The sequence below is a fragment of the Arvicanthis niloticus genome, chromosome 11 (assembly GCF_011762505.2).
Source record: "Arvicanthis niloticus isolate mArvNil1 chromosome 11, mArvNil1.pat.X, whole genome shotgun sequence".
NCBI classification, from domain to species: Eukaryota; Metazoa; Chordata; class Mammalia; order Rodentia; family Muridae; genus Arvicanthis; species Arvicanthis niloticus.
The window spans coordinates 65,559,939-65,568,944 of record NC_047668.1 but is presented as its reverse complement, the minus strand read 5'-3'; the positions used below and the strand labels follow the sequence as shown (position 1 = coordinate 65,568,944).

At 43.9% G+C, this 9,006-nt stretch overlaps 1 long non-coding RNA gene across 1 annotated transcript; it reads right to left on the bottom strand.

The window, feature by feature from the left end:
* Window positions 1-5,152: 5,152 nt before the first annotated feature.
* Window positions 5,153-5,485, bottom strand: LOC143443981 (uncharacterized). The gene is made up of 2 exons (XR_013113441.1): window positions 5,435-5,485; window positions 5,153-5,362 (listed from the first exon to the last, which is right to left on the bottom strand). It is a non-coding gene; the product is annotated as an uncharacterized LOC143443981 (long non-coding RNA).
* Window positions 5,486-9,006: the final 3,521 nt, after the last annotated feature.

The window sequence follows — 9,006 nt, the reverse complement described above, 5'->3', positions numbered from 1 at the left end:
CTTTGCCAGTTTTTTGCTGTCCTTATTTGTGTGTTTGCTTGTTTCTGCACTGAAGATTGAACTAAGGGCTTCAGTTCTGCTGCACACGGCTACCCTGGAGCCAGACCCACAGCCCCAGAGAATCATGCCTGCCTTGACAGCCCACCCTGGAAACACTCTGGCTTTTTTCCTGCTACTTTTATGATTCAGGAGTATGAAGGTTCAAGTGCTGGGTCGCTAGGGACCAGGAGATGCTCTCTGCTAAACACTTTCCCCTTATTACCTACTTTTTTGTACTCAATTTGAATTTTCTTTCCATCTGTCCCAGGTAAGCCAGATATATGTTCAAAACCCTGTGACAGTTATGGAAGAATTTTAATTGTCCTTTACTGAGAATTACTCTGAATGGATAGGGTTCCCGGATTGCTAGAAATTAAAAGCGTGCATCATTATTTAATTTTTTTTTCTAAAATTTCAAAGTTTTGTGATACTTTTATTTTTAAAAAAGATTTTTAAAAATTATTTTTTAATTACACATAGACATGTGTAGATATGTGGATGTCAGTGCAGGTGTCTGTGGAGACCAGAAGTGTCAGATGTCCTGTGGTCTGCCTGATGTGGGTGCTGGGAATTGAACCTGAGTCCTTGGGAAGAGCAGCCAGTGCTCTTAACTGCTGAGCTATCTCTCCAGCCCTGGTACTTTCATATTCTAAATTATGATATAGTTAAGATATACTGAGCTAAAGATTCAGTTGAGTGATAGAGTGTTTAACCCAGTTGGTTACAGGGCCTGAGGTTCCATTGCCAGGACAAGGGGTGGGGAGAGAACAAACTACAGACTGTTAAGAGTCCTTATTCAGCTTAATGAATGAAGTGTCACAAACACATCGATAGCTATTATGTTTGAGTGAGGAAATCAGAAATCAGATTGATAGCTATGATGTTTGAATGAAGAAATCAGAAATCAGAATATGTTAAATGTTTTTTTTTTTTCTCAAAATAGCAGGAAGTTTAGAACACTGGCTTTTAGGCAGAAAGATCTAGATTCTTATCTAATCTAATTTACCATGTACACATCTTTTAGGATTCTGCCAAGACAGCAAGACTCCTTATCTTTAAACTGTCTACAAGAGTGAATCCTACAGTCCTGTTGATGCTGCCTGATTGCCTGACTGGATATTTGGGTTAGATTAGACGAAGCAGCAAGATTTAATGGGTCCTGTTTCCTAACAATAGGGACTGAAACCCACTTAGAACAAATACGTGTGTGAGCGTGGGGCCAACTGTCTGGCCTTCTGTACATGGAGAATCAGAGCGTAACCATGAAACAGCGGAGAGTAAAACAGGGAGGAGGGGCTATGTGGAGAAAGCGGTGAGAGACCTTGAGGAAGAGATGGAGAGAGCAGAGATGGAGGGAAAGAATGGAGAGGGAGACAAAGTCTTAATTACAAAAGTACTATCCCGTATGAATTCCGGACATCTAACACCAGTTCCTCGCAGATGTCCAGTTCCTGTGGAATCCTGGCTGTGCCGAAAGTCACTGTAGACCCGGCTGGCTGGAACTCACAGAGCTCTGCCTATTTGCCTCCCGAGTGTTGAAATTAAAGGCATATGCTGTCATTCCAGGAGATTCTAGTCCTTCTTAGTTGTCTAGAGTTAAATCTTCCTTTCGTCCCTTGTAACATTCTTGCGTTCTTATCTCCTTGTGCTCTGAATTCCCCTTTGCACAGAGGTGGAGCTTCTTTTGGCTCAAGTGAATTTCTGTTGCTTGCACTATAAGAATATCTGGTTCTAACAATCACAGTTCGTTCTCCTCTCCCCTCCTCCTCCCCTCCCTTTCCCTCCCCTCTCCCTCTCCCCCTTCCCCTCTCCCTCTCCCCCTTCCCTCTCCCCCTCCCCCTCCCCCTCCCCTCTCCCTCTCCCTCTCCCCCGTCCCTCTCCCCCTCCCCCTCCCCCTTCCCTCTCCCCCTCCCCCTCCCCCCCTCCCCCCCTCCTCTCCCTCTCTTCCATCTCCTTCTTGCCACGCCCCCCCATCATCACTGTATAACCCTGGCTGGCCTGGAACTCTCTGTGTAATCCATATTGGCCTCAAACTCACAGCCTGTCTCTACCCTCCTGAGTGCCAGGATTAAAGGTATACACTACCATATCTGGCTGTAACCTGTTTCTTAGGCAAGGAAACAAACAAACCGATACTGTTATATAATGACAGTATAAATCAAAAATCACTGGAGGGAGGGTTACCCATAATTCTATCACTCTAACAAATGAACTCTCTTCATTATTTTCATATTCACTCTCTATATTCTTGGTTGTGACTGACATATTCTTTTAAATGACAAACTGCCAATCCAAATGCAAGTTATTCTTGAGCCTTTGAGAGATATTTACATAAGTTTCTGAGGGAACAGAACCATGTAAGTGGCTTATTAGTTGTTTTTAAAAGTTCTTTGAGAGAAATCAAGTAGTAGTGGCTCACGGCTTTAATCCCAGCACTTGGGAGGCAGAGGCAGGTAGATATCTTTGAGTTGGAGGCCAGCCTGGTCTACTGACTGAGTTCCAGGATAACAGCCAGGGACTACACAGTGAAATCCTGTCTCAAAAAACCAAAAAGATGATGATGATGGTGGTGGTGGTGATGGTAGTAGTGGTGATAAAATTCTTTTAGGGGCAGGAGAGATAGCTCAGTGATTAGGAGCATGTATTGCTCTTGCAGAGGGCCTAAGTTTGGTTCCCAGCACCCACATTGGAGAGCTCACAACTACTTTTAACTCCAGGTCCAGGGAGATATGATGTCTTTAGGTATCCATGCATACATGCATACACACACACACACACACACACACACACACACACACACACACAGAGAGAGAGAGAGAGAGAGAGAGAGAGAGAGAGAGAGAGAGAGAGAGAGACTCACTATTGCATTCCTTGAAACATCTTCTATGTAGCTTGTAGGTTAGGGACAAATAATGATGAATACTTGTTAAAAGCAAAGTGAATGGAGCCAATCAGAAAGGCTGTTGGTGAATGGGGCGAGAGAGTGAAAGCAGGGCTGCTGGGTCTTTAGCTTTTCCCTAGCTTGGCCAGGAACTGTCTTGTATGAGAAGGAGACTCTTTTCTGTACAAGTCGATGGAGTGTTTGTTCACTTCTGGTTGTCCCAGACTCTCAGCTCTATCTGGAGAACAGGGAAACAGGTCTTTGAGAAGTCCTTGCTTTCCTTTGCTGTCTACTTGCTAGGGTTGTTGTGGTGGTTTAAATAATATTTGGCTTCCATAAGGATCACATGCTTGAATAGTTGGTGCTTAAATTGGTGGAACTGTTTGGGAAGGATTGGGAGGTGTGGCTTTGTTGGAGGAGGTGTGTCACTAGGAGGTTCAAAAGGCTTTTGCCATTCCAAGCATGCTCTTTATTTCCTGCTTAGGGTGTGCTCTCAGCTCCTGCTTCTACTGCCTGCAGCCTGCTGCCTCTGCTCTGCTATTGTGGATGCTAGCTCTCTAGAACCCGAAACCCAAAATAAGTTCTTCCTTCTATAGGTTGCCTTGGTCATAGTCAGAGTAACAATAGAAAAGTAACTGATATAGCCTTGTGGGGGTGGCTCACACCTTTAGTTCCAGCACTAAGGAGATAGAGGCAGGCAGATCTCTGAGTTTGAGGCCAGCCTGGTCTACAGAGGGAGTTCCAGGATAGCCAGGGCTACACAGAGAAACTCTTTCTTGAAAAACAAAACAAAAACAAAACAAAAACAAAACAAAATGTAACTGATACAGTTGCCATAAGAATTACATGAGGTAGATACATGAAAAGTCTTTAACTTAGCCTGTTGCATGTTCAGAGACTCAGAGGGGGCTCATGGAGGCCATACCAGAGTAACAGACAGGACTCAGGGAAGCTCTGTCAACACTGGCTTGAGGGTAATTTGGAAAGGGCAGTCAGCCACTTACACTGGGACATAGCACTGTATACAGAAACCCCATGACTGAAAGTGAATGGGCAAAGCTGTCACCTCTATCAGTGGTGGGACAGTGCCCCCAAAGAGCCTGGGAGGAGGGAACATTTTTACTTAGGGTGCATCATTCTCAGAAAATACCAGCCAAAAATTTTGAACACCACCTGGATCCGAGGCTCCTTTCTCCTACCGCCCCAGAGCCATGCAGTTTTAATCCCTGGGCCACCATCTTGACTATGTCCCTGAGCATCTGTCCTTATGGCTGTAAGAGCAGCCTTTCTTGGCATGGATTCCCAGACAACTGGCAGGCCGTGTAGCATGTTTCTGGCTATAAGGTGACACTGTGAGGGATGTATATAGCTAGCATTCAATTTGGCTTCCTCTTTCCCTCTGTCGCTTCCAACAGGATGTGACTCCTGAAAAAAACGCATGAGTCATCTGGCACCATGAGGGGGGAGGGGAAGAAACGCACAGAACTGCGGCACTGCTGGAATTAGAACACTGAACCAAACCCTGCAGCTGCTTTTCCCATATTCTTACTGTGAGGCAAAAATAAACTGCTAGGCATAAGCAACAGTAGTCGAGAGTTTTGTTTCTTGTGGTTAAAGCATAATTTTAACTGATATGAAATAGTTGGTATTGTAGGGCTAACTGTTCTGATCCGTTTCATGGGAAGTTGTTGTTAGGTAGTGTAGATCAGGTAAACAGGAAGTGCGGTCCGTGAGAAAGCAATCCAATCCACACTGGAAAGGCCGACATCAGCTTTTCCTTTCCTTAAAGTTTAAATGCCATATGAAAAGTTGGAGCTATCAGAGCTTTGTTGAAGTGCATTATTGGAGAACTTTTCTTCCGGGTTTTTTTTTTTTTTTTTTTTTTTTTTAAATCTAGTCTAGGTGTGGTAGTATCCAGCTTTGGATCCAGCACTGGGAGGCAAAGGCAAGAGGATCACTTTGAGTTTGAGGCCAACCTGGTCTACATAGTGTGCTCCAGGACAGCCAGGGCTACATAGAAACCCTGTCTCAAACAAAACAACCAAACAACCCCCTGAGTTACTCATTTGGTTGGCCCTGGGTAGACACAAGACATTCTGATCCTGTTAGATCACAGCATCACTTACTATGGACCCTTCTGTGTCTCTCAATCACCTGGTCAGGAGACCACCTGTTGTTGTTTTAAGAAGAAGTCCGACCGCAGCTCAGAACAGACCACTCCAGACCATGCGGTTTCAAGGGGGAGGAGGTTTATTCAGGGGAAAGGGCAAAGGTGGGGAGAGAAGAGAAGTAGAGGCCGGCCATGACCACGTGGAGAGAGAGAAAGATGGGGGAGGGGACAGAGAGGCAAGAGGGTAAGAGAGGAAGAGAGCAAGAGAAGAAGAGAGGGAGTAAGAGAGAGAGGAGGGGGCAAGCAGCCCCTTTTATAGTGGATCAGGCTACCTGGCGGTTGCCAGGTAACTGTGGGGAGGAGCATACCTGGCTGTTGCCAGGTAATTGTGGGGAGGAGCATACCTGGCTGTTGCCAGGTAACTGGGGAGGTGGAGTTTAGACGGAATACTAACACCACCCTCTGGACCCTGATTTACCTGAGGACAAACTAAGGAGATGGGAGGACTTACGTGTCCCAGAAGCTTGCAGATTTTTAGCGTTAAGCCTGCAGGCTTTTCTGAGTTCTAACTCAAAAAGAATCACGGTTCCTTGTTCTTCATTTCTTTTTCTAAGCATGCTTTCCCTTACACGCTGTACTTTCTTGTCATTTCTCTAAAGACCTAAGCTTCCCCTGCACCCTAACAACTGCTTGCCTAATTTAAAAAGCACGAGAGACTCTTCATCTTCTTCCTCCCACAGCTTGCATGTTCTGTTTTGTTTTGTAATGTTTTTTGTTTTTTCTCTAAAACTGTAATAAAATGGGGCCTGGAGAGAGAATTTAGCTGCTTAGAGCACCTCCCACTATTACATAGAGCCTAGATTTGGTTCCCAGCACCTATATCTGGGCTCCCAGCTCTGGCTGGCCTGATGCTGAAGATGTAGCCTGGTTTTGAATTTACCTACCTCTGTGTCCCAAGTGCTGGGATTAAAGGCATGCATATACCAGGCAATAACATTATAGCTAGAGTTGGTTCATTATAGAAGCAAGAATATTTTTACTTCTTGGACATAAATACCACTCTTCTCCAAGAATCTGATTTTCATCAATTCTCAAGATTGACTCATATTACAGGCTGTTTTATAGGACTGTGGCTGAAAAGGCTTTTCTGTAAGAGGACTAAGTGCTGAACCAACCTTATTATTGAAGATCCTCTAATTTCAGAACATGGAGGCTTTGTTTCTGTTTCCTCTACATTGTCTTGTTGAGAGATGAAACATTTTTAAAGTGATATGCTGGGCAGTGGTGGTATATGCCTTTAATCCCAGCACTTGGGAGGCAGAAGCTGGCAGATCTCTGTGAGTTTGAGACCAACCTAGTCTACATAGTGAATTCCAGGACAGCTAGAGCTATTCACAGAGATGCCTTGTCTCAAAAAACAAACAAACAAACAAAGAAGAAAACAAATTTGTTGGCCAGATGATGTGGGGCTAGTCGTTAATCTCAGCACTTGGGAGACAGAGCAGATGGATCTTCATGAGTTCTAGGCCAGTCAGACTTTCCTGGAGATCCACTGTTTCAAAGAAAACAAACAACAGGGTCTAGAGAGATGAGTCAGCGATTGGGAACACTGGCTGCTCTTCCAGAGGTCCTGAGTTCAATTCCCAGGATTTACACTGGAGCTCACAACCCTCTATAACTATAGTCCTATGAGATTCATGCCTTCTGGTGTGCAGACAAAAGACATATACACATAAAATAAATAAACAAATAAAATTAAATAAAATGACAGAAATGTTTATTTATATTTATGTGTGTGTACTGTGTAGGTACACATGGTATACATATGGAAGTTAAAGGAGTTAGCTCTCTCCTGCTGTGTAGCTTCCAGGGATCGAACACAAATCCATAGTGCTTTTATCTATTGAGTCACAATGCTGGCCCTTAAATATTTAAATGATATGTTCTCTTCCTACCGTTTTACTGACTGTGGGGGCAGGTGCCAAGGACCAGCCTCTGCTTGGTGAGAGGTTCTGAGGAAGGGGTGTCTGGAGCGGTAAAAACAAACGACTTGAAGTCAAATCGTGACTTGAAGTTGGCAGCTTATGTTCTGCTCCAGACAGCTTTCCAGCCTGCTTTCTCTCTGTTCTGCTTTTCTTTTCTCTGATCTGCTTTCTCTGGAGATCCAGATTTTCTGCTAGAGGCAGTTCTCCAAGAAGTTTCTTGCTATTCTAAAAAAATTCTCTGGATAGCTCCTGTCCTGCAGTCCAGTCTTTTATTTTATGTATCAATCCAGTCATTTACTCCAGGCTTCCTTTATGAGTCAGCATCCCCTCGTTCCAGTCCCTTAATTCTTAGGAGACAGCAAGCACACATTTTCTTTTAACATTGCAAAAGAATTCAGAGATCTGCCTGCCTCTGTTAAGCACAGATGATAAACTAGCTGAGTAAGACTGTCCTGAAGTTACCACTTCTACCACAACTGGGCCTAAATTAGCTCTGTCCCAGGCTGACCTTGAACTCAGGAATCTGCCTGCATTTTTATCTGCCTGTCTTTGTATCTTTCTGACAAGCTGGCTTATAGTGCAGCTGCCTCTGTTCCTTTAATTTTGTGAAGCCCCTTATACAATTCATATTGCACCCTTATATTTTTGCATAGTTGAGAAATTATATATTTTGAACCCATAGTTTTAGAGTTCTTTCCCACAGCCTTAATGGCTGTCTGAAGGTCCCAGCATTTACCATTTTGCTGAGACATCGGTCATACCCTCACCTCTTGACTCATGCTGTCTCTGATTATCATGTAGTCATTAACGTTAACAGGGAGGACATTACTTGAAGGATCATGAAAATATGCATATTATTTATACAAACAAGCCTTATGCCCACAGCAACCATTGAACTGATGAGGCCCACGCCTGCTGGCCCTTTCCCAAGGGCAGGAACCATGTCATTCTGTCCCTATCAAGGCTATGCCAGTCCGGGCAAGAAGGCACAAACTGCCACAAACTACTATGTTTTCTGTTTCTCCTTTGTCTGTTTGTTTGGGGACAGATCTCACTATGTACCCAGACTACTCTGGATCTTGAAATCTTTCTGCATTAACCTCCTGAGTTTAGAAGTTGGTGTCATTATACTCAGTTCCTTTTTCTGATAACTCCATATGTGACTGGAAAAAAGAATATGTATGTGCCAGTGGAATGTGTCTGTGAAGCATGTGTGTTGTAACATATGTCTATCAGTCTGTTTATTTGTGTGTCTGTAGTGTGTAGGAAGGTGTGTCTCTGGTGTATGTGTCAGTTGAGTGTGTGTCTGCAATGTGTGTGTGTAAATGGTGTGTGATTTTATGTGTTTGTTTGTTTTTTTCAAGGCAGGGTTTGTCTGTGTAGCCCTGGCTATCCTGGCTGGCCTAGAACTCATCTAGATATGCCTGCCTCTGTTTCCCTGAGTGCTTTAAAGATGTGAGTCACCATCGACAGCTGGTGTGTGATTTTGAATCCCAGGATTTATGATAGTGGACATGCCAATAATTGGCCTAAGAAGGGCTGAATAGTTCAGCAGATTGTGGCAGGAACTCAAATTGCTTCTCAGTGAAAGAAATCTTGCTCTCATAGACTTAACCAAATTTGACAGTTTTGGTCAAACAGAGAAATTTGGGGAGACCCTCTATTATGTAGGAGGAAGAAAAGTGTGTGCTTATGTGAGCAGGAAAGCAGAGGGACCCAGAGTGTGGTGGGACCAAGCTGTGGTGTGTTGGTTTACTCTCCCTCTACTTCTGGCAAAGGAACCTCTCTTTATGATCATGACAATGACCACATGAAGTGACATAATCCATAATTATAGACAAAGTGATAGATGGTTTAGCTAGCAGCTGGGAGAGTAGCTGGAAAGGAGTTGTGCAAATGGTTTGTATCAGAGATGAGAGAGTGATATCTTAGTTTTCTTTATTGTGGGTTAGGGATAGGGTCTCATATGTAACCTTAGATAGCCTACAACT